The 27,151-nt window shown below is 34.8% G+C and overlaps 1 long non-coding RNA gene across 2 annotated transcripts; it reads right to left on the bottom strand.

Annotated features, from left to right (window-relative positions):
• Positions 1-5,399: 5,399 nt before the first annotated feature.
• On the bottom strand, positions 5,400-25,680 carry LOC142634284 (uncharacterized). 2 transcript variants are annotated; one of them, XR_012844100.1, is made up of 8 exons: positions 25,311-25,680; positions 24,839-24,916; positions 22,011-22,099; positions 21,825-21,873; positions 20,014-20,066; positions 17,721-17,756; positions 17,473-17,613; positions 5,400-6,924 (listed from the first exon to the last, which is right to left on the bottom strand). It is a non-coding gene; the product is annotated as an uncharacterized LOC142634284 (long non-coding RNA). The 2 variants fall into 2 exon arrangements; XR_012844101.1 differs by lacking the exon at positions 5,400-6,924 and adding an exon at positions 16,501-17,359 and having other exon boundaries at positions 24,839-25,680.
• Positions 25,681-27,151: the final 1,471 nt, after the last annotated feature.

Raw genomic sequence — 27,151 nt, 5'->3', positions numbered from 1 at the left:
ATGAAGCTTTTATGTTGAAATAGAATGAAGCAGAGAGACATAAGATGATAGTCCACAGGAGAAATTAACTGTTGAGGTGGAGTTTGACGAGAATAGTTCACCCAATGATAAGGGTGACGTTGAGATTAATCCACAGCAGCAACAAGAAAAGCCTTATTCAATTGCTAAAGGTAGAGAGAAGCCAATTCACAAAGCACCACAGAGATATGGCTTTAAAGACATGGTTAGTTTTGCTCTCGTAACCAGTGGTGGAGATCCATTCACTTTCAAGGAGGCTACAAATAGGAAAGACAATTATAAATGGCTTGTAGAAATGTCAAAAGAGATGGAGTCACTATTAAAGAATAAGACTTAGGAATTAGTGAAATTGTCCAAGGGAAAGAAGGCTATTGGTTGCAAGTGGATATTCCACAAGAAAGAAGCATTGTCAAAAAAGGAAGGTGAAAAATTCAAGGCACGGTTAGTGGCTGAGAGTTACTCATAGAGAGAAGGAATTGATTATAATGAGATTTGTTCACCAGTTGCGAAGCACACCTCAATTCGAGTAATCCTAGGATTTACGACAATACATGACATGGAGTTAGAGCAACTAGAAGTGAAGACCGCATTCCTCCATGGAGATTTAGAAGAAGAGATTTACATGCAACAGCCCGAAGGCTTCAAAGAACCTAGCAAGGAAGATTATGTTTGTCTATTGAAGAGATCATTATATGGCTTGAAGCAGTCTCCTAGGCAATGGTACAAACGGTTTGATTCATTCATGGTCACACATGTGTACATGTGCTGTGAGTATGACTGTTGTGTTTATTTTAGAGTACTTGCTGATGGCGCTTATATATTTCTTGCTCTATATGTTGATGACATGTTAGTAGCAGCAAAGAGTTAGCAAGAAATTGTGAAGTTGAAGTCTTTGTTGAGTAGTGAATTTGACATGAAGGATCTTGGAGCTGCCAAGAAGATCCTTGGAATAGAAATTTAGCAAGATAGAAGAGCTGGTAAATTATGGTTATCTCAGAAGGGATATCTTAAGAAGGTGTTAGAGAGGTTTAGTATGCTTGATGCAAAACCTGTTAGTACAGCGCTTTTTGCCCATTTTAAATTGTCCTCACAATTGTGTCCAAGTTCATATGAGGAGTCAAGAGTATATGTCTAAAGTGCCATATGCGTATGCAGTTAAGTGTCTCATGTATTTGATGGTGTGCACTAGGCTTGATATTTCTCATGTAGTCAATGTGGTTAGTAGGTATATGACAGATCCAGGCAAAGAGCATTGGAATGCGGTAAAGTGGATCTTTAGATATCTTATAGGATTTCAGTATCCTATTTTATCAAAGAGCTAGTACAAAAGTCGTGGGTTATGAGGATTCCGACTATGCAAGGGACCTTGATTCTAGAAAGTCCATGACAAGCTATGTGTTTAGGCTTGCCATTGGCCCAATTTGCTGGAAGTCTACACTACAAGATGTAGTTGCTTTATCCACTACAGAAGCAGAATATATGGCGATGACAGAGGCAGGAAAAGAAGTTGTTTGGCTTAGTGGACTGGTTAATGAGCTTGGTTTCAAGCAGGATAGCATGGTGTTACATTGTGATAGTTAGAGTGTAATTCATTTGGCGAAAAATCAGGTATATCGTGCAAGAACAAAGTATATTATTGTGCGGTATCACATGATCAGAGAATGAGTTTCGTCTCGTGATATTTCTTTGTCGAAGATTCTCACTAGTGAGAATGCCTCTGATACATTGACAAAGCCAGTTCCAACAAATAAGTTCAAGCACTGCTTGGACTTGATTGGTGTTTGCAGTTTGTGAGCCCTTAAGGGCTAAGGTGGAGGCGATGGAGGAGTTTGCTCATGTTGCTTGATCAATTCAAGCCAAGATGGAGATTTGTTGACGTGGGTGGCTTGAATTGCCACTGAAGCCCAAGCCCACTATTTGTATGTTGGTCAAGTATGACCGAATACAACTGGGAATATAATTCCTAGTAATAGCCAACCTATAACACACACACACACACACACACACATATATATATATATATTAGGTTTGAGATGATTCCTAAAAACCTAGCAGAAACCGCATAAGAAGAAGAATAGTGTTTTCTTGTCTTGTGGGTGAGAGAGAGTTAGGGTGTATTGGGATTTGAGTTTCTTGAAAGCGTTCTTGTGCACCATTGTATCTCCCTATTTTTAAAGTGAAATTTCTTCATCGCTGTGGAGGTAGGCAGTTTGCCAAATCACATAAATTCTTGTGTTCTTTGTGTGTACTTGTTATTTAATTTTCACTTATTTACTATTATTGATTTAAGTCCTGAGGTGCTATCTAAACAACAAATATAATATATAATGTATATAAAAGCATAGTCTTTGACTTTTGTTGATTTCTTCTATGACACATAAGTTTTGAAAGCCCAGATATTTTATCTGTCATTCTTCTAAATATATATATTTTTTTAAATGAGTTTGAATTCTATAAAGATTCCTTATAAACCACATATATTTACACCCTCCATTAAGATATTGCCACAGCATATTTTCTATAAATAGTAGAATAAATATTTCTATATGCAAACACAATCATAATAAGTGCAATAATTATAAGATACTACATATTTATAAATAAATAAATAATATCGTATTTGCTGAATTTTCTCGTGCATTGCATAGGTTACTGACTAAGGAATACAGTAAAAGCATCTCAAAACCCGTCGTGGGCCATTCTAACCCTTCAAATGCTCTATTGTTCCACTCTCTGTATAGCCTACATAAAACCTAAAGTTACAGATCTGCTTATTGACTAAATGCATGTTACCATTTTTGTTTACCAAACCAGATGGTGGATATTTTTCTGCAAAAGTCTAGTTGGTTGGCTGACAAAGGTGCTTCACCCTTTTCACGTGTCCATGTTACAAGAACAAGCCATATCAAATTGTTTGCTGATTTATAGGAAGGAATTATAAAGTCAAAACCACACCAGAATACTCCTAAGTAGTTGGTGTGATGATAGTGTCTTTCACCAAAAGTGACAAGTTGTAGATTTGAGTCCGGGAATCAGCCTCTCCAAAACAATTGGAGGTAAGGCTGCCTACCATAGCCTCACCCAAAACCCACAAAGTGAGAGTTTTGTGCACTAGGCACTAGGTACAACCATTTTTTAGCTAGGTGTTTATATCTCTTTTCACTAATCACCTAGCTCTAATCTGTTAACAAATTCGATATTGTGGCAAGACAAATTACCCTTTTTAATAACAATAAGTCTCGCAACAAATATAAAAAATACAGGCGATTGGATTAACAAAGTTGAAAAATGAAGTTTTAGCTCATCATCAAAGGCACATTCTACACTGCTCCCATATCATGAAACAAATGGTAATATTACCAACTAGCACTCTGATTTGAAGCTATTAAATCAAAGCCCATGTCAAGAGATCAAAGGCTATATGATTTGTTGCTCAAAAAACATGAGAAGTAAGGGTTATATGAAAGCCATCAGACATTATATTTATAACTACTTCCAGAAGATTAAATGCAACAATACCCTTTAACAAATCATATAAGTAAAACTTTACTTTATGAACACACAGAAGACAAACCTGCAAACAATTCCAATATTTGATGTGAGACACTGTCTTTTGAACCTGAGATAAAATAAAATCACATATTAACTGGCAGCCAAAATGTTAGGTGATTTGAATATTGAAAACATTGAGAGAAGGAGAAATGGCTTTGAAACAAAGCAGCCACAACATTCTAGAAAATTAGAGACAATTCACATATTTAGAGAGAAGAGATGTTTAAACCTGTGAAGTGACAAATAAACTTTAGAATTAGATTTCACATATCATGTTAAATGTCTACAAGCCAGTGCCTCTAAATACTACATCACTATATGTACCTATCATGAACCAATACAAGAGAGCTAATAATAAAAATATGGAGCAACAAAACCTCAATCCAGTGATTATAAACTTAAGGAGTTACTCACAGATTCTTCATCAACCAAGATAGAAGGATGTTTCTTCTCAGTAGCAATAACAACACCATTAGCAATGGCAATACACAAATATATCATCAGTAAACAAATTTAAGATAAAAATATCCACATACCACATTAATCAATATCTACAGGTATACATGCAGATAACACACAAATAATCACTAGCTAAAGGATTAAATCAAATTATTTCGCCTACACCAAGGACTATTATGTGGAAACTACTGCACATCCATGATTTTTAAGCTTCATATTCATAGAGGCATGATGCTAGGAATACTACAAATTTTGCTACATAATTCTTACAAACTAATGTGTCCCAAATCACAAAAAAATAATTCAAACACTATTTATTGTGTTGTTGAAGTGGCACCAAATACCAATCACATTTGTTTGCCATGTCAGTTTGTAAGCACTTTTTAGCGGTAATGGTGATATCTTTAGCATTTTCCTTCATAAAGAAGAAAATATGTGTACTTTTCTCCCAATTTTGCAGCACAATATAGAAACCCACAACACAAATTTGTAGTTATCACACACAATATCTTAATTAATGAGGAAGAATTAATTTATTTGAAAAATCAAAATTTGCAGCAATTGGATTAATCATTCATGGTTCCGGTCCAAAATCTGACATTTTTCCAAGAAAGCATGTCAGACTTGTGTATGAATGCAAACCAAGAAGACCCATTACAATGAAGTTGAAGTTACATGAAAATTTTCAAATGGGTAATCAAAAAACAATGATAAAAGAAAGTACCTTTAATTCCAAGAGAGGTTTGGCCCATTACAATGAAATTGAAGATACATGAAATTTTCAAATGGGTAATCAAAAAACAATGATAAAAGAAAGTACCTATAATCCCAAGAGAGGTTTGGCCTGATCCAACGGAAGTCAAGGCATGTTCAATTTACACTAGCTTCCATGAAGGACGCCTCAATAATAACAACAATAAGAAGAAGAGGTATACAAAAACATGAATAGTGAAAACAAAACACATTGAAAGTATGGCATAGTAACCTGAGAGCGGTGAGAGATAATGAGTACTAACTATCACCCATGCTGTCTTTCTGAGAGAGAGAGAGAGAGAGACCCAAAGAATGCCAGTGAGAGATTTCTTTTTTGTTCTATGACCATTCTTTCTTGTTGGACAAGAAGCATTTTTTCTTTTTAATAATAAAATTAAAATCGCAAATTAAACCCCTTAGTTATTTCATTTAATTTAAGCTGATTATAAACTATTGTACACATTCTAGAAATCATGTTTTTAAAACACGATTTCAAGCTTGCTATAAACAGTATATAACTACCACCGCTCTTCAATTTAAAACCCATTTAAGATAATTTTATTTAATGTATCCTAGGGATAAATTAGGTGTTAAATGAGATGATTCTCCCAAAAATAATGTGTTAAATGAGATGAAGAGTGGCCAACTGGTTCCTACTTCCCATTCTCTCCTCAATGTTAATCATTCATTATAGAAGGTTGGTAAAAATAAAAAATAAAAACAGCTTCATCAAGCAATGACCTAGTGTGCCTCAGTTTAAAACCCAATCAAACACATTTGATTCCTATAAATTTTTTGAAAGATGTTTCGCAATGAAAAAACAATTGTGGTAACTGGAATTTAACATGCCTAACCTGTGTGCCTTAGTTTAAAATTCTCATCAGCAAAACACAAAATATTGAAACTCCACCTCTGCCATCACCAAGAGTAAAATCACCTACATGGATCATAAAATTGGGAGTAATTCTATGTTCTCCCTTTGTAGTGAAGCGACTTCCCAATTCCTTTCTCCACTGTTATGATAGGGCACAACAATTTTGAAACAAAAAATATAATAGCCTACTAGCCATGGTAATAAACTCAAATTATAAAATGGAACAGCGATGGGAGAAATAATCCAAAATATAGAAGTAGATCTCATCTAATTAAACACATAACTTGGCTCACCATACAAAGGTAGGTGATGCAGTCTTTTAATCTAAGTTCTTATGCCACTATACATTCAAACAGTGTAAGTAAGAACTATTACAATTATTCACTATAGACGTGTCTGACCAATTAATTAACAAAGCTATACATTCAAACAGTGTAAGAACTATCACAACCGGTAATTAAAAAAGCTAAACATTCAAACGGTGTTAGTAAGAACTATTACAATCATATCAAGGGCCAATCAAAATCAAACAATCCCATCTGCAAATCATAATTTCAGATACAAGCCACTATAAAATTCCACTTAAAACAACCATACATCTAGTTTGATTAACAAAACTACATTCAAAAATCGCATAGCATAAGTAAAAATCATTCAAAAATAAAGAGTGTCAATCAAAATCATAAGCAATTGAAGATTTGCGCATGTGGGGGTATAGGGTTCTCAATTTATAGATTTTTTAGAGACAAAACAGAGGAGTTGGGATTTTAAAGCTTTTGGGGAGTAATTAGTTAAAAAAATAAAATAAAATAAATATATGCAGATTTAGAATCCAAAAACAAATGGGAATTTCCAAAACCTTAAACGATCATTATAAATAAATGCTCCCGGCTAATCTACAAAAAGAATCCCATATCCAAACCTAAGTGACTAAGCCTAAATTGAAATACCAAAACCTAGATCATATTTGATAAGCAAATTTTTTATAAAAAAAAAATTAAAAACTTTACCGGTAATGTTTCCAAAGGTATGATGGTGGTAAAGTCTCTTGGATTTCTCTCTACCCCTAATGTTTGTTGTTTTCTATTTTAAATGATGCTTGCAGCAGAGCGTTCACAATATGGGCAGAGTTACAGAGACAGAATGCTGGGGGAAACAATCGATAGAGTTTAAAAACAAAATTAAGACCTTTGCCGGTAATGCTTTTGGAGAAAGACTGGTCTGACCATGATAAAGTCAATTGCGTGTTGTGCAGGACACACCAACAACTGCAAAAATAATATGAAAAGAAATACAATAAAAAAAAAAATTTAAAAATCCTTTAATGGCCTAACAAAAAGGCACAATTAGTTTTTATTTCTTTGAAATTGAACCTAAAAACAGAACCGAACACATGTGAGGACAATGAAAATGATATTAAATATTATCAAAATGAACAAATTGAAAATTCATCCTCAATCAACAGGACAACATATCATCTTATTCACAACTACTACCTTAAATTTAATGAACAATGATGTCTATTTCACAGCATTATAGGGAATGATGAAAGCCCTTAAAAATGAGTTAGGAAGATGCAAACTTTTGCAGACCAAGATCTGAAAGTAATTTGGTAGAATTGTAAACTAAGGCTTTCTTTCATATGCAAATTGATGGAAATCAAGATCAATTGACTTTGTTAATGCAAAAAGACACAAATAAAGGAGATGACAATTTGGTTTGCACTTTTTCCCTTCAAATGCATTTTTTTAATGCAAAAAGACACAAACGGATGCAATTGTTAAATGCTTATAAAGTGTGAGAAGAATATCAATTTACTAAATCTATAGGTAGTGAAACAAATAAATAATGAATGGTTATTCATTGTTTAAGAATTATACAAGTAAAGTTTTAGGGTCCGTTTGATTAATAGAAGATTAAAGGAGCGATTTTAAAAAAGCTCTAATTTGTAACCACAACTCATAACTCTTTTACAAATGCTCATTTTAAACTCAAAATACAATTTTCCAACAGCTTATACAAACTTGCCCTGAATTTATGATAAATTATCAATTATTCCAAAAGCTTAAGTTCTCACATATGGGCCCAAACTCCTTAATAAATGAGCCCCAACACATGGGAATTTTTAACATTTTAAATGGGAGGCAAGATAGAGACCAAAATCAAACTAATGCTCTAATAAATTACAGACTGTCTCTAAAGTTTAAGCTGTTAGGAAATTGTGACTTTAATTACTTAATCATAATTCTAATAGTTTCGAAAAAGAGAAATGTGAAGTCAGAAATGTGAAATGCATGGACATGTTAGCAATTTATGCTAGAAAATAAAATTAAAGAGTATAACTATGCATGCAATTGCATGGCACTGGCTAGGAAAGCAAATTGCATTCTTGAATTAAATACAACCAACCTCATTCCAAAGTATTGCATAACAAGTTCAGTTTCCATTTTTTTAACAACTTATTTTTTTCATGCAAATTAAAAGACAAAAAGAGACAACAAACAGAAACAATGGTTAAATGTTTATATAAGTATGAGAAGAATGTCATTTGACAATTTTATTGTCCTTGTAGGAAACCCTTCTTATTTAAACATGTACTAAGTGCTGACATGTAGAATACATAAACATAGGGGCAAAGAAGAACATATGATATATGAATGCAAGAACATGTGAGGTGCAAGAACACGTGAGCATAGAATATAGTCTATCCTAAGTGATAATAGAATGAATGCATGGATATGTCAGCATGTGACCACATATAGTCTACCCTATGAGATGACATGTGAAATGCATAGGCATTTAAGCAATTTATGCTAGAAAATAACACTATAGATGCATGCGATTGCATGGCACTGGCAAGGAAAGTAAATTGCATTCTTGAATTAAATACAACCAACCTCATTCCAAAGTATAGCTTAAAAAGTTTGGTATGCACTTTTCCCTTCAACGTATTTTTCTCATGTAAAAAGACACAAAGACAACAAAGGGATACAATCATACAATGGTTATTATAAAGTGAGAGAAGAATGTCATTTGACAATTTTATTTGTCCTTATAGTAAATCCTTTTTATTGACCGTGTACAATAAACCCAAGTGCTGACATATAGAGAATGCATAGAGATAGGGACAAGGAAAAACTTATGATATATGAATGCATGAGCATGTGAGGTGCATAAACATGTGAGCATAGAATATAATCTATCTCAAGTGATGACAAATGAATGCATGAATATGTGAGAATGTGTGCACATAAGTCTACCCCAAGGAGATAACATATGACTATGCATGTGATTGCGTGGCATTGGCAAGGAAAGTAAATTGCATTCTTGAATTAAATACAACCAACCTCATTCAAACCATAGCATAACAAGTTCGGTTTGCACTTTTTCCCTTCATATTTTTCTCAAGCAAAACGAAACAAAGAGACAAAAAAGTTATACAATGGTTAAATGTTTATAACATGCGTGAAGAATTTCATTTGACAAATTTATTGTCTTGTGGGAAATCCTTTTTATTTGAACATGGACAATCAACCTAAGGGCTAACATGTAGAATGCATAAACATAGGGGCAAGGAAGAAGGTATGATTTATGAATGCATGAACATGTGAGGTGCTTGAACATGTGATAATAGAATATAATTTTTACTATGTAATGACAAATGAATACATAGATATGTTAGCACCTGGAGCACATATAGTCTACCCTATTAGATGACATGTGAAATGCATGGGCACTTGAGCAATTTATGATACAAAATAACATTAAATAGTATAGCTAAGCTTTCAATTGCATGGCAATGGCTAGAAGTGTGGGTCCCACAAGCAAGGACGCTTGTGCTCATAAGGGGGTGGACCATACTTCACCATGAGACTCATTTCTTTGACTACAAAAACATGGAAGACTAAAATTCAGAAATTAAATATTACACATTTCAGAAGGTCTACTGAACAACAAAATATTTTTATTTAGGGTAGAAAGTAGAATAACTAATTGAAATAAATTTTTTTATTTTTTTAAAAAAAAAAACAAAAACCCTCATCCTGTAGCTTCTATGAGAACTAAAGCAACAAATCTCATATGTAAGAAGAGTCAGCACATGCACTCACATATTCAACGAACTCATATTTAGTAAGTCATACTGAAAGAAGATTATATTCTAAATTCAACAATCTCCCTCCCTAATCTATTGAGAGTTCATACCCTTATCATGATGCCTGTTCTTGCAATTTCATTCTAAATGTTTAGAGGGATGTGCGTGCAATGATAAAAAAATTAAACCACTGGTACATGGATTTTTTTTTAAAATAAAATTAATGGAGAGAAAAGAGCTACTCAATTTGAAGGGCTTTATATCCATAATTCTTGAAGCCTCTTTTTTACAAGGGCATCAGCCATGGCTTATGAAGGAGGAAACATCTACTTAACCAAATTTTCTTGTCATGTGTAACACATTTTTTTCCCCTGCTAGGATTGAGGGACAAGAACTTTATTCATCAAACCTAAGGGCAATAATTTTGTCTCTATAATTGCATGGAAAGATGTTCAACATAGTTTGGGGTTTAATCGATGTCAAAAACCGATATTGATTTTTAAAACATAATTTTTTAGAGATTAAGTATTTAACCCATTTACTTAATAAACCTATGAATTTGTGTGTGGGTATAAAGTCTTTTCTTTTTTTGACTAACAACGTGTCCAACACTCTTGAGCCCATAACCAATTCCCAGATATGTACAATCTCTCATGCACTAATGGATAAAGATGAACTCAGGACTTTTTGGTGAGAAATCATGAGTTCAAGGAACCAGTAGATCCACCCTATGGAGTTTTTTTTTTTTTTTTTTTTCCTTTTTTGATAGGTAATCAAAGAAATATTATCAATGAAAATAGTAAGGAAGAATACAAGTTGTTCATGATGATAAACAACAAGAAAAGGATAAAACATACAACAAAAAAGAGGAAAATCAGAAAACTAATCTAATTGAAAACATAAATTCAGAAAGAGAAGAACAATCAGTAAAACCCCAACAACGAGACCACTAAAAAAGACTACACTAACATAAAACCTTTAACTCTTCCAACGTATTCTCAGTGTCCTCAAAGGAACGACAATTTTGTTCCAAGCAAGCAATCCACATCAAGCAACTTGGAATCAAATTCCAAATATTCGAAGTATGATTCCCAAGCCATTGATGCCAACAAAATAACAATCCCACCGCCGATCCTGGCATAACCCAATGAATACTAAAAGCCTGAGGCATAGAAGTCCATAAGGTATATGTAACAAGAAAATGAAAAAGAAGATGGTCCACCGACTCCCCATCACAAACCTATGGAGTTACATGAGTATAATGCCAAGATTCTATGACTTTATAAACCCAAGGTCCCAAAGTAGAGTTTGAGTTGAACCAAATAAAAGTTCAATAAAAAATTTCTTCTTGTTGCCATTAAAACACTTCCTATAGGTGCCCATTTGGGTTATAACCTAACTTATTGCTTATTTTTCCTACTATTTGTGGGTTCCACATGAGTTACCAATTTATTTTATTTAACTTTTACTGTTTATCTACAGTACTTTCAACAAAAAGGTTCCAGTAAAAATCTAGATAAAATGTTTCCAAACGAACACTAAAATCAGGTGCAAAACTAAGAGTTGATAATTTGAATACCTCAAAGTTTTCTTGCTCTCGAGTACTAGGTTTCTAAGTATCGTGGGTGGTAGAATGTTGTTCTCCTTTTATTAGGGATAGGGTATTTTCTTTCGTTGGAGAATTTGCTACTTTGGTGATTTGTGGCTTAGGGGCTTTGTTTTGCTTAGGTATGGACGCTATTACAGAGGGCTGGAATAAGCTCTCCTTACCTGTGAAGGAGGAGCAATGTTTTGACATGGGAAAAAAAGTTATACCACAAGGATTTATTTGGGTAGCCAAGTTTTTTACTAAGAGAGTGTTTAATGTTGAAGCTGTGGCAAGGACTTTCCAGCCTCTATGGAAGACAAAGATTGGCTTTCACATTCAGGATGCTGGTGATCATTTTCTCCTCTTTGTTTTCGAAGAGAAAAGTGATGCTGAGAAGGTTTTATGGTGTGAACCTTGGTCCATTGACAAACACTTGGTTCTTTTCAATTGGTATGATCATGTTTCAAAGTTGGAAAATATTGATCTCACCAAGACCAAGTTTTGGGTGCAAATTCATAACTTACCCTTCCTAAATATGTCATTTGAGTTAGTAGAGGAGCTAGGCAAGATGACAGGTTTGGTGGTGAAACTACGGGATAAATCAAAGATGAGGGGAAGTAATTTTATGCGGGTGAGAGTTGTTGTTGATACGACTCAACCTTGCCTTGTGGGGAGGAAACTCATCTTGCCTTGTGGGGAGGAAGGTTGGGTGTCGTTTAAATATGAATGTCTCCCAAATATATTTTATTGATTCCGCGGATACTTTGCACTTAAAGGCTTCTATCATCCTGGAGTCCTTTTTCAAGGATTCCACCATTCCTCATGATAAATACACATGGCTAGATATAGCACAAAGCCTCACTCAAGAGGTCTGCTCTGGGGATATAGTAACTCAAGATGACCTCAGCCTGCTGCTAGACCAATTGCAAAATCTAGGTAGTGCATTATTTTTGAAAGCCGTTGCGCTAGAAATGTCATAAGTGGCAGGGGGGGTGTAAAACGAGGGTAAAATTGCTTAAACCAAAAGAGAAATTGTACCTGGGATGCGTAGGACAAGCTAATTGATGAAATGATAGAGAACAACGCGCAACTTGATCCCTTAACAAAGGGTACGTGTGGTCGTCTTTCTCACTTGGATAGGGACTATCCTCTTTGGATCCATAGCAAGGGTTCTCTCCCCTTAGATCAACAACAGTTTGGTCATTGGATTAGAGTTGTCCAATTTAACCCATCACGTAAAGCTATGGTGGTGGTTGAGGAATATGATAGGAGGCAACCTCTTGAAGATGTTGGGGCTGTTCCACCACCTAGGATGCATACGGTTAACATTAAGATGCCTGTGGTTGAATCTAGTCGTCAGATGGTTATCTTGGAGAAGGTCCCTCTTAGTTCAGTTGCTAGGGATGGTTTTGGTTCAGGGATGAGTCCATCTCAGGTGATGGATGGGCTGGTTTCTCTTCCCATTGTTGATCAGTCTTTGGATGTGGCAGTTTCTTTGGATGTGGAAATTTCTTTAGATTTGAAAGTTCAAAACCCACTACCTCCTAACTTTGAGGAGGTTCTAGTGGATATTGACAAGGTGATTGAGGGTAGCATACAGTTAGGGAGTGGAGATGGTAGTATGGTATTGAATCCTTCGGTTTTGGTGGGTAGTGAGAGCATAACTCAACCAAATGTAAAGGAAAAAACTAGTGCTAATATTCTGCCTCCTCAGGGTTTTATTTCAACCCAACTTCCTTCTCATTGAATAGATGCGGATGGGGGAAAATTTTATGTGGGTAAAATTTCTAACCCTACGGGATCATATAAACCACGTAAGTTTGGGAAGAATTTGAAGTTAAGTGGGAAGTCTAGGGCTAACCGTGTAGTTGTGACTCAGCATGACTCCTTTAGTAAGCCATCTAAGGCGGCATGTGAAGAATTAAAAGGCTTGTGGCTTAGGGTTAAAAAAGAGAAGGCAGAGGTTTAAAAAAAGGAAAATCCTATGATTATGGAGTTGAAGCATTAAATACCAATGCTTGAAAAGGGGAAAGCAAGCCTTGGTGATGGGAGCAAAAAACTGAGATTGGAGGAGACCATGACAGGTCTTGGTCGTGTCTTGGATAATCATGTTGGATCAACAGAAGTTGCAGAGCAACCCCATCAGGAGCAATGAGTATTCTGAGCTGGAACTGCTGAGGGCTTGGGAACCCTCAGACAATTAAAGCCTTGCAAAAGGTTATTCAAAAAGAAGCTCCTGATATGGTCTTCTTGATGGAGACTAAGACTGATGTAGATGGTATTAAGTATGTGCAGACTAAAATCAACTACAAACATGGTTTGTTGATTCCAAGTGAAGGTCAGAGTGGTAGGACAGCAATGTTGTGGAAGATTGAGTCATAGTGCATATCCAAAGCTATTCCAAGTGGTATATTGACGCCCATGTGAATGTTGGTCGGAGTGGCTGGTGGTGCATCACAGGATTTTATGGTAATCCAGAAGCCTCAAAAAGAGAAGAATCATGGAAACTTCTCAAGTTCCTTCACCAAAGAAGTCAGCTTCCATGGATGGTTATAGGTGATCTTAATGAAATTATTGGTATGAGTAAGAGAAGGGGGTTGAATTAGACCGGAAAAACAAATAAAAAAAATTTTAGAGAGGCAATTGATGTATGTGGCCTGAGAGATTGAGCTATGTTGGTTCAAAGTTCACATGGAGGTATACAAAGAGAGATGGGACTATGTTTCCCAACGCAAGAGTTTTCCATCTAGATAATTCAACTTCTAACCATTCCCAGCTATCCATTCATATGGATTTGAAATCTATGCAGCGAAGGAAGAGAAGTAAATTATTCAAATTTTTGAAGCAATGTGGTTGAAGGATGAAGGTTGTGAAAAAGTGGTGACATAGGCTTGGGAGGAAGGTTTAATGGCTGGTGGGGAATTTCCGTTTCTAAAGAGTGCGGAGCTGTGCCAAACAAGACTGGAAGTTTGGAATAAAGCAGAATTTGGCCATGTACAGAGGTCCATTGCTAGAATTATGAAGAATCTTCAATGGCTTGAAAGACAACAATCTTCTCCAGATATTATTAGAGCTGTTGGGGACACTAAGAGGGAACTAATTGAACGGTTTGACGGGGAAGCAATGTGGAATCAGAGGTCTCATATTACTTGGCTTCAAATGGGTGATAGGAATACTTCCTTTTTCCCTTCAAAAGCTTCAAGCAGATTCCAACGTAACCATATTGATGGTATTGTTGATGAAAACAATTGTTGGCAGGAGGATGAGGCAAAAATTGCAGATGCATTTGTAAAGTATTATTCAGATCTCTTGACATCATCACAGCCTACAGAGTTTGATGAAGTGTTGAAGGTTGTACAACCGAAGCTTTCTGAGGTTATGAACAGAATGTTGACATCTGAATTCCAAGCTGCTGAAGTTTCTCAAGCATTGAAACAGATGTATGCAACTAAAGCTCCAGGGCCTGATGGTATGCCCCCTCTCTTTTACTAGCATTTTTGGCCTACTATTGGTAATTGTGTTATTAAGACTGTGTTGGATTTTCTTAACCATGGGTTAACTCCTCCCAAATTTAACTCATATAGTTCTTATTCCCAATGTCAAAAATCCCACCAAGGTCAATGAATACCACCCTATTAGTTTGTGCAATGTGGTGTATAAGTTGGCTTCAAAAATTCTTGCCAATAGGTTAAGAAAAATTTTGCCTCCTATTATTAGTGAGACACAAAGTGCTTTTGTGCATGGTAAGTTGATCACTGATAATGTGCTGGTTGCTTTTGAAACAATGCATCATATTAGTCAAAAAAGAGAGGGTAAAGTGGGGGAAGTATCATTGAAGCTAGATATAAGTAAAGCCTATGATAGGGTAGAATGGGTTTGGCTAAAGAAAATTATGGAGAAATTGGGGTTTAGTGGTAGGTGGAGAAGCTTAGTATAATGCAATGTATAACCTTTGTCACTTACTCCCTAAAGATTAATGGGGTGCCCACTGGCTGTAGAATACCTACTTAAAGGTTAAGGAAAGGTGACCTGTTATCTCCTTATTTGTTTCTCCTTTGTGCAGAGGGTCTTTCTTCTTTGATTAAAAAATCTGTTGATGATGGTGTGTTACATGGTGTAGAGGCACGTAAAAGAGGCCCTAGTATTTCTCATTTATTTTTTACAGATGATAGTTTGATCTTCTACGAAGCATCTTTGGAGGAATGTGATTCTTTGCAAGGATTGATTGGCTTGCATGAAAAAGCTTTTGATCAACAATTAAATAGAGCAAAGACATCTTTATTTCTCAGCAAAAATACCCCAGATGATGTTAGGGAGGAGTTCAAATCTAGATTTGATGCACAAGTGATTCACCAACATGAAAAGTACCTTGGCCTTCCTTCATTGGTGGGTAGGTGGGGTGGAAAGAAATATAGCTTTCAAAAGCTGGTAAGAAAATTTTAATTAAGGCAGTTGCTTAAGCTGTTCCAAATTACACAATGAGTTGTTTTAAGCTTCATGATTCCATTTGTGATGAATTGACTAGCATGGTGAGGGATTTCTGGTGGGATCAGAAAAATAAGGAAAGAAAGATGGCCTGGGTTAGTTGGGGGAAATTATGCATTCCAAAAAGTCAGGGTGGTTTGGGTTTCAAGCTTGAGGGAGTTCAATCTTGCTTTGCAAGCTAAACAAGGGTGGAAACTTCAGATAGAACCTAATTCTTTAGCTTATCAGGTTCTCAAAGCTAAATACTTTCTGGAGTGTGACTTTGTGAATGCTTCGTTGGGGAGAAGACCTTCCTATTTATGGAGGAGTATTATGGCTGCTCAACATAATGTTAGGAGTGGTTTGAGTTGGAGGGTGGGGAATGGTCAGAAGATTCAGATTTGATCGGATAAATGGCTGCCAACTCCATTGACCTTCAAAGTTTCTTCTCCTAAGAATTTGCTGGAAGATCATGCTCAAGTTTCTGAGTTGATTGACTGTAAAAATGGTGTGTGGAAAGCTGAGTCAGTGAAATCTGTTTACCTTCCCTATGAAGCTGAGACTATATTGGGGATTACTATTAGTGCTGCTCTTCCTGAGGATTCGGTTGTCTGGAATGCAATGTCAAATGGTAAATTCTCTATTAGAAGTGCATATAGGGTGGCTATGAATCTGCGTGACCGCTCGGAAATAGGCAGCTGTTCAAATGATGGGCCGATTAGGAATTTTTGGAGGAAGATTTGGAGTCTACAAATTCCTAATAAGGTGAAGCACTTTGCTTGGAGCGCTTGTAAGAATATTCTGCCTTGTCTATCTAATCTGAAAAGGAAGGGTATTATGGCGGATGATAAGCGTGTGCTTTGTGGTGTAGAGGGGGTACTACAGGTCATTTGTTTTGGGATTGTACAGATGCTGCGGTAGTGTGGAAGTTTACTAATTCTTTGGTCACCCAACAATGCAGTGATGATGCCTTATCTCTTGCTATTTCCACTGCTTGGGCCATGTGGACAAGAAGGAACCAGAAAAGGAATGGTAAGAAATTCATAACTAATTCTTTGCTAGTGCAGTGGGTTAGGCAGTTTATCAGTGAATTCATGGCTGTAAATGTGAAGTCCCCTCTTAAATCTGCAAAGTGGTCACAAGCTTGGAAGCCGCCTACTGATGCTGTGTTCAAAGTCAATGTGCCTGCTGCAATTTTCTCTTCTCAACGTATGTGTGGGGTAGGTGTTGTGATAAGGGATGAGATGGGATTGGTGGTTGGTGCTCTTAGTAAAAGGTTGAACTTTCCCCTGGGTTCATTGGAAGCAGAGGCTAGAGCTTTTGAAGAGGGTGTCTTATTTACTGAGGACATTGGGATTCATGAAATCATTTTAGAGGGGGATTCCATGGTGGTTTCTAATGCCATTTCAGGGAAATCTCCTCCATCATCGATTGCTTCTGTTGTGTATGGAATTGTCTCTTTCTAGTAGGTTTGAAGTATCTCATGTTTGTAGGAATGGCAGTAGGCTTGCTCACTTGTTAGCAAAACATGCCAAAGGTGTTGAGCATTATGTTATACCTGGATTGAAGAGGGCCCTTGTTTTCTAGAACACACTCTCTCAAACTATGTATTCTTTTTCAATTAATGTTCAAAGTTCCAGTTTCCTATCAAAAAAATAATAATTTGAATACCTTGTTAAGGGCTTCCCTCCGCATTGCACCTTGCTTCGAACCAAAACCAGCAGTAACCAATAATTGACGCAGTATTTCTGTTCAGGTTAGAGGGTTTAGAGCTCTCTTCCAAAACTCCAGAGTAACCTTTTGGTTTTCAGCCTGCCAAAATCATCAATAAAAGTACACAAGTATGAAGACCTTCCATTTAATTTTATTTTAATAAAAGAATTAAGAAAGAATCCCTAGAGAATTGAGCAAAACACCACATTGTACTATCATAAAATACCTCCACCTTCCAAAATCTGCAAAATCAACATCATAGAGAAATTCATTAAAAAAATCACTTGTCCCTGTAGAACTTTGGGAAAGAGTTATAAGCATCGTTATAATCCATTTAGAAACCAATGTCCTACAAAGAGCATATAGATTTGCCAAGAGTCTTGTGACTCAACTGGCACCTCCTAGCGTTTCTAATAGAGATGTCTAAAGTTCAAATTCCCCCCCCCCCCCCCTTTCCCCAATTGTAACTATCAAAAAATAAGAGCACATGGATCTTCAAAAAGAGTTTGAAGGGGCTACTAATAGTCAAGATACATATTTATAAAGAATATTCTTAGAAAGGTGGAAACATTAGGCCCTTTATCATGTTTTTAGAGTGTGAGGCTTTTATGTAATATACCCTATAAGTTTACAACAATGGTTTGCACTTATCCACAATAATGATTTTGAAAACAACTTCAACCGCAAGTTCATCTTTGAACCAAACAAGAAAAGTGTCATCAAGTAAGAATGTGTGAAAAAATTCTAAAGAGTGGTTTTCTTTCTTACAATATATTAAAATCCTCACTCACAACAGCTATGTCTAATTATGTACGACCTATATAAAATCTAACCATTGAAAGGTAATAGATGCTCAATCATTTTCACATTCTAATAGTGGAAAGGTAGGCCCAAATCATTTCCATCCATTGCTTACAGTCATGTCCATTTCACTATTATCATTTGTTTCTTGTCCCAAGATGATACAACTGTACAAAACAGTTACAAACATAAAGTAAAGTTATTGTTGATCAGTTAATTGCTGACCACAACAACCTGCGTCGTTTTATACTCACCGGGTGTAGTCTAGCAAGAAAATTGCAGGATATGCTCAAATGTGGGGGAAAATATCCATTACAAAGTTCTGCTTCAACGTCAGATATAAGAAGCTTGAGAAGGGCCACGTGAATTTTTCCAATTAAAAGAAGAAACCAACAAAAGGTAATTTAAATGCTATTCAAATAATAAGGTAAGACACAAAAATTGAATATGTAAAGGTGGATCAGAAATGAGATTTAACCTTGTCATGAAATGATTGAGCAAATTCATCAAGAGTGAAGGAGCATATATCAACTACAATAGAATAAGTTTTAAGGAAATGGAAAACCAGCTCAACAAAAGTCAGCTGTAAGTCTTAGCATGATAATTTAACATGCAATAATCCCAACAAAAAGCATCCACATACAACCACTATATTAAACCCTACCGGGGGGAAAATGCAGGAATCAAGAAAAAAGCTTTAACATTATTACTGATTTCATTATTTTGTTTTCATGCAGAACAATAAATGAGCATGTCTTAGTCCTTCAACACATGTTGAAGAGAGTCTAAAGGAGGATGAATAAAAATTATATGATAGGATAGAGCCGAGCCCCAACAGTTTGGACTAGTTGAAAATTATATGACCTTAATTCCGAGTCATAAACATGACAGCTTTCTAAATTAGAATAATAGTTATAAAAAAATAAAAAATAAAAAACTTATGTATACAGTAGCATACTGTCAGCATTTTTAATATTCCAATGGACATGCCAATCAAAAGATCAAATAAGAGGTAGGGAGTCAATTATTTTGGCATATAGCAGGGAAACTAGTCCTAGGTTTGTTCACTTTAACTTGGTCAGCTGTTATCTTGAAATTTCTTTGCTTGAGGGGTTGGGAGTGGAAACGTCTAAGAGGGCGCTTCACAAAAGATTTGTGTGCCACAGTGGAAGGTTTCCCGTTGGGAATTCCAGTGCCCCCTGGTCTTCACCTAATTGCGGAAGAGGGGAGAGAATTGCATATATAGTTGTGTAAACAAACAAATGGAAAGTTCAAGCTTGTATTTTTCATATAAGAGATTAGGTGAGTATATTTTCCAAGTTAGAGCTTGAACTTCATAGAAGTGACAAGTGAGTAAATTTTTCTCACCAAAAAACATTTTCAAAAAAGGTAGGTAAAGGACCAAAGGAGGCAGTACTTTGACAAAATGATTAGAATCCTTTTGGCCTAGAAATTATATTGGAAACAAATCATGCTCTTAAAACCTCCAGGTGTCTAGAATATAAACCTCTTCAAGAATAAGGAAAGCACAATTAGGCACACCTGGAGAATCTGGGTCATGTTCAACCTCTTTATTAGTAGTTGCTCGCTCCAAATGCTCAAGAGCTTTTGCAGCTAAAGAAACCCCAAAACAATTGCAGCATTTTCCCATTTCTTATATAAATTCAGTGTGGTTGGTTTGATTAGTGAAAAACACACCTGTGCACTTCCTGTTTAGCACTTCATGAAGCACCTTATTTGCATCCCTCTTCCTTTAAAAAGAAAACAAAATCAACAGCATGAATGACATTCTCTAATGAAGGTTTCAACTACAAAATGTCATCAAGATTTACAAATAGATAGAAACAGCAAAGGCATAACTGAACACTTTTTTTCAAAGAGAGCTTTAACAAATCAGAAAATTAAAGCATGAAATCAACTACCAAATACCAATTCACAAAGGAACCCAAATAATATAAGATAAGATAAAATTATCGAACATCATCAAAGCTATGATGAATTGATAGCAGAATCAATGTCATAGTCATACAACCAAACATTCCCTAGATTTCATCACCAACCAAATGGCCAACTATACTCCTTGCTGACTTACATAACTGTCTCTATCATCAACAAACCACACAGAGGTCTCTCCTCGCATTCTAAATATATAATTCATTCATCATAATTCTAAAAAGACTTTGAATGTTCTGTCCTATTGGGAGAATAAAAATAACAAAAGTATCTCACTTTCCTACTTTTAACACCATGAGAATCATGAATAGAATTACTAAGATGGGTTGATATTGGGCATCAAATTTAATGAGCAAAATACCAAAAGTGTCATTGCCAACATCAATCTGCAAGAAGTAAAAGAATCAGAAAAATGTGAGCTCATCCAAATAGGTAACCTACTGATATGAAATCATGCTCTAGTTGCATATAGTCTCCCAATCAATTTTCACAATATTATTCTTCTACAATCCATAAAAGCAAAAGTCAAATGCCCTGCAAATCTATCCCATCCTACCTTTTTGTTTCTCCAAAGGTTGCAACAAAAAGTAATTGTTGCTAAATCAAATGTGAATTGTCCCTAACCTCCCCATACTTTATCCAAGTAACTCACTTCCAAAGGTGATTTCTTTCCTCCCCAAGTCTCCACAATTGTTTACCCAACAAAATTGGGTTAAAAGTACCCAGCTTTCTCAGCCCTAATCTTTCATTCCGCGCAATCTCAACGACTATAACTACAAACAGTTGATAAAATAGCACCACCATAAAGAATAACTTAGAAATTGTCAAAAATTGATGACATTTTTAATGAAAACTTTTGTCACGTTTAAACAAAGAAAAATATTAATTGATTCATTAGTCAGCTATATTTAATATTCAACTCAGCAAAATCAAAACTTTTTACTTTCCACTTTAAAAATAATAATAATAACAAACAAACAAAAGAGTATAACTAAGCAAATGAATCCGTGAATAGTGGGAAGCCAAAAACCCAACCCTTCCATGGCTTTTATTATCATAAAAAAGCACATGATTTTTTTTTTTTTTTTGAGAAATAAGAAAGCAGTTGATGTCTCAATTGAGATGAAACCTTCCAATCCTCAAAATAAATTATAGAACCCAGAATTCAAAATCATACCTTGCTGCTATATTCCTCAGTTTGAGGATAAATAAGAATAGAGAGAGAGAGAGAGAGAGAGAGAGAGACCCAGCGGCCAGCAGAGGATGTGCGAGTTGGGTCAAGTGGAGCAGGTTTTGCTAAATGCTTTTGTGTAAAATTATATGCAAAAATAAACCAATTAGGCTCCAGAAATTTTTAAAAAAAATGCTAATATAAAGTTAAATCTTCATAAAACAAACATGAATTCAAATATCAGACTCCAAATAAATAATATAACATGCAACAAACTAAAAAAGAGAAAGAAAAAAAAGAAACAATAGCACCTAGATATAAAATAAAACAGTAATAAAATGACATTGAAACCCAGAAATTAATATCTAAAGCTGAAGAAACATACCTTCCTCAGAAATTTTTTAATTTGATAAGATCAAACCTTGCTCAGAAACCTTGAAAAAGGAACAAAATTTAAATAGATTAGTAAAAGGGCCGGACTAGACGCAAAAACCCAATTTCATTCCCACTAACAAACAAAGAGATTAGGTAAGGGCAAAAATCACAAAATCAAAGTATAAACATCACTAACCATTTTTAAAAATCCATGTGACGAAGAATGTCAACCCCCCAACTCAACAACAATTTTGCCAAAGAATGCATACCACATCATGACGCGCACTGCAGGAGTTTATTAAAAGTTGGGCAAATGCAGCCTAACTTACACACAACGCAAGCACTAATTTTCGTATACAAAGTGAACTTTAAAATTCTTGAACACAGAATAACTAGCAAGTGAGAACCAAATTGATTTAGAAACATCAACTTTGCAACAACATAGATACCTTAAAAAAAAAAAAAAAAAAAAAACTGACGAGCACCAAAATCCATAAAATAAATTGAACAAAGAATACTATCATGTTTAAGGGAACAGTAAATAATATTAAAAACTTACATGCAAATCATGATAAGCCATGTTTTCTGCATTGTACTCCTTTGAAATTAGCTAGTTAAAAACACGCTAAGAAGGTTGGAATTCGTTCAAATGCAGCCTAAAATAAACAAAATAGAAGCACAAATTTAATTTACTAAGTAAACTTAAAATTTTAAACTCATAATCATGAGCCACTTGACAAAAAAGACAAAGGAAAGTTTACAACTTTGTGGTCACAGAGAACAAAATCAAACTGATTTAGAGAAGCCAACATTGCTGCAACAAATGCCTTGAATAACAGCCTTTGATCTATAAAAATTATTTGAACAAGAAACAGTCCTGTCAAACTAAACAGTGTTGAAAGAAAAAATTCAAAAGTAAAAAGTGAAATCAAGACACGGGGAAGATTTTTCTTATTGTTACAGTCAACACAAATCACAAATTCCCCTCTTGTAAGTATATCCAAAATAAAACAATCAAAGATTTTCCTTACAAAACAAACATCGGCACCCAGCAGCTTATAACGAAGCATATCTTTTGTGAATATCAGGAAAAAAAAATGAACTTAAGTACTCTTATGATTGCAAGAGAGAGTACAAAAACAGAAGGAAAAGAGAGTATATCACCAAATCACTTAAGCAGCTTCCATTCTCATAGACATCAAGATCAAACTAAGAATTGCAAAAGTGGGGAAACAAGAATTAGAAGAACTATCATGTCATTTGAATCCAACAACCCAACAAATATAAGATAAATCAATTTTCCTTCAATAGCACAGTTCTCCTTTGCTGCCTTATATAGGAAATCAATCAGCAAGAATCCAAGTTTACAATTTTATTTTTTTTGACAATATTTCATTATCAGAAGAAGAAAGGAAGCTACCCAGGACACAGGTGGTATAAATAGAGCAAAGCACAAAAACAGAAATACAAAAGTGCTAACCTAACAAATTATGATGCAAATCAAGACAAATATGTTAAATCCAAAAGCTAAACTCATGCTAGGAGAAGAGAAAGCAAAAATGGTGTTGTTTTGCCACTACAACCATATACAGGTCACACTTTCTAGCATTTGATAGAACAGCCATGTTCAAAGCATGTAATCTATAGTGAGGCTACAATATTTCATTGAGATGACTTGATAACCATACCCAGAATCAATCCTTTTACTACCTTCATTGTTGCAATAAATTCAATAAAGATTTAGGAACATAATAGTAAGGATTCTTGAATCATCATTTTCCACTTCTTGTTCTATGTATAAACATGGCCATACTTTTTCTTTTTAATCTTTCTCATAGGCATTTCATCAAACACATGGAAACATAGACCTGACTAAGATTGAGAACATCTACCCATGAACCACTTTGCTTGGCAGCAATCTATAGTACAAGAGACATCAGCAAAAAGCACTTAATACTACAATATACTAAGCAGATTTTTAAACCAATAGAAAAGGGGCTGCATGATGTGCTGGACATACTTAAGCATTTTGTCAAACTTTTTTGGGGGTCTCATTGCAAAGGTTATTGACTTTGACTCGTTCTTCCAAGCATAGATTGAAAAGAGAAAATTACAAAGAGAGGGATTTTAAAATATTAAAACACTGACCTCTGTAAGGTCCGGAAGATAAGCTAGCTCAGCAAGTTAGTAAAGAAGGAAACACCTTCATTACAGAACCAAATATAAAATTTCCAAGTAATAAAGAAAAGGAAACATTAATTTTAAACAAAATAAGCCCTTTTATGAATGAAAGTGTATGCAACCAACTACAACAACAATAGTAGAGACCAATTTGCTCACTAAAAATAAGTAAATAAATAAATAAAAAGCCAATTAGAACAACAAAGTAATTAACCCAACAAAGAAAGTTATTAACAATTTTTTTTTTTTTTTGGTTGAAAGTAAGTAATTTAATCTACCAAGAAAAATTAGTTTTTGTTGATCCTAAGAATAATTTTTACTTGAAACAAATAGATACTCATTTAAAAAATATATATATATAATAATTGTTCTTAGGAAAAATAACAAGATGTAGATGTAATGGTAGAAGCAGCCCACTTCATCAATGAAAAAAAGCCAAATGAAATTAGTGCATGCATACATGATTTTATCAAGAAGTTCTAACTGCCATTAGGCACAATAGCATGCTAAAATTCTGTTTGTTTCTAAAACAAATTTCACTGAAATCATGATATGAGCAATAACAAAAAATAGAAAACACTGAAGAGTTTAGGACTCACAGCAAACTTGTAGACAACTGTAATCTAACAAATTGTAGGCAATCTATTAAAGGACTAAACAACATCAAGATGTAATATATACGTATATATTACTAATAATCAATTGAAACTGAAATTTAGCTCCACAAATTGAATCAAATTTGGCTTCCAAATAGAGAAGTATTTGTTTAGGACCAAAGTGGCTGCAACAGTATATTTAAAACATTGCCATGCAAAGCCATGAGAAATAGAGACTTAGGAATACCTTGGTGTCATTGCCATTGTAGCTATTGTTGATGCTTGGAGAGGTTGGGGCTATGGCTCATGAACCATTGACCCAATTCTGGTAACGCATGGATTGAACAATAGATGCCCATATGTAGACCAAAGAAACATGGAGTAGGTAAAAAAAAAAAAAGTATGCAGTGTCAAATCAGTCACAAACACAAACAAAAAGACAATTTGAAAATCAAACAAATGGACCACAATACAATGAAATTTGATGGCAAAATTTACCGACGCAAAAAAGCTTTTTAGGATTGCAATGTAAAACCAACAATCCCAAACTTTGTAATCCAAATTCAATTAATTACAAATGTAGGGTGTCAACTCCAAAGAGGCGAAAGCAAAATTTGGACTTTGCTTTTTAATGTATGCTTAATCAGTTAATGATCTGCAATAACTACATTATTTCCTACAATTAACAAAAGCACAGTTAAAAAAATGAAATTTTTTACCAAAGCAATCGATTATGTGTAAAGTGACAATTCCTACAGAAAATATTTATGAAGTTCCAATTGCTATAATGGTCCATGAGGGTGGCTTAAGAAATCACCACCAGAAAAGTAACTTTGAGGAATTGGAGTCCTCATTATTCCCTGCAACCCAAAACTCAAAAAGAGAAAAAGAAATTATGAAAATATGTGGAGAGAGAATGTGAAGAGGTATAAGAGTGGGCAAATCAAATTAAAGGAGAGAGAGGGGGACCTATTTCTTGGTCACAAACCCAAACAAATACAGTATTTGAAAATCAAACAGATCGACCATAATATAACAAAAAGTCAAATTTCCAAAATTTGCTAGGAAATTTTACTAACGCAGTGAAGTGTAAAACCAACAATCCCCCCCCCCCCACCCCCCCAAAAAAAAAAGTAAGTCACAATGTTCTTACCATTAAGGCCATCAATTCAGATTGCAACCTGTTTCATAAGACAATAATAAAGGAAACAGCATTAGAAACCCCACAAAAAAAAAAAAAAAAAAACCAATTCAAACATTCTCAAGTTTTCAACATCTATATTCTCAGAGATTAAAAAAGCCAATACCCTAAAAATCTAAGTAACCCTTTTACAAACAGAAGGTGCAGATCATGAACCCAATATCCATACAAAGTCAAAAACAAAAACCCAATACAAGAACTCAATAACCCATTACAAATAGACAAACCCATCGGTTTGGGTGCTTCGGCGCCGCAGCCACAGCCACATCGGTTTTCTGGGTTTCAACAAAATATTCAACTCATTAGTCATATTTTGAAAAATATTCATTAGTCAGTTAAATTTAATATTCAACTCAGCAAAATCAAAACTTTTTAATTTCCACTTTAAGAAAATAATAACAAACAAACAAAAGAATAACTAAGCAAATGAATCCATGAATAGTGGAGAGCCAAAAACCCAACCCTTCCATGGCCTTTATATCAAAAGAAAGCACATGATTTTTTTTTTTTTTTTTTGAGAAATAAGAAAGCAGTTGATATGTCTTAATTGAGATGAAACCTTCCGATTCTCAAAATAAATTATAGAACCCAGAATTCGAAATCATACCTTGCTGCTATATTCCTCAGTTTGAGGATGAATAAGAATAGAGAGAGAGAGAGAGAGAGAGACCCAGCAGAGGATGTGCGAGTTGGGTCGAGTGGAGCAGGTTTTGCTAAACACTTTTATGTGTAAAATAATATGCAAAAATAAACCAATTAGGCTCCAGAAATAAAAAATGCTAATATAAAGTTAAAATTTCATAATAAAAAAACATGAATTCAAATATAAGATTCCAAATAAATAATATTACATGCAACAAAGAAAACTAAAAAAATAGAAAGAAAAAAAAGAAACAATTGCAGCTAGATATAAAATAAAACAGTAATTAAATGACATTGAAACCCAGAAGTTAATATCTAAACCTGAAGAAGCATATCTTCCTCAGAATCTTTTTTAATTTTATAAGATCAAACCTTGCTCAGAAACCTTGAAAAGGGAACAAAATTTAAATAGATTAGTAAACCAAGGGGCCAGACTGGACACAAAGACCCAATTTTATTCCCGCTAACAAATAAAGAGAACAGGTAAGAACATCCACACCAGCTCATGTAAAAACTTCTAAAACAGAAAAAACTACCAATTTTACACATTTTGAGCAAAAAAACACCCACATCAGTGGGTGTAAAAATGTTTAAAATTGTGGAAATCTATCCATGAGCTACAGTAACCGTGTAAATAAACACGGTTACTGTAGCTCATTTATCCCATTTTTTTATAATTTCCCGTCCGCTCGTTTTTTTCTCTCTTCTCCGTGCTCA

The sequence above is a fragment of the Castanea sativa genome, chromosome 5 (assembly GCF_040712315.1).
Source record: "Castanea sativa cultivar Marrone di Chiusa Pesio chromosome 5, ASM4071231v1".
In the NCBI taxonomy this organism is placed as follows: domain Eukaryota; kingdom Viridiplantae; phylum Streptophyta; class Magnoliopsida; order Fagales; family Fagaceae; genus Castanea; species Castanea sativa.
This window is presented reverse-complemented; position numbering and strand designations above follow the sequence as displayed.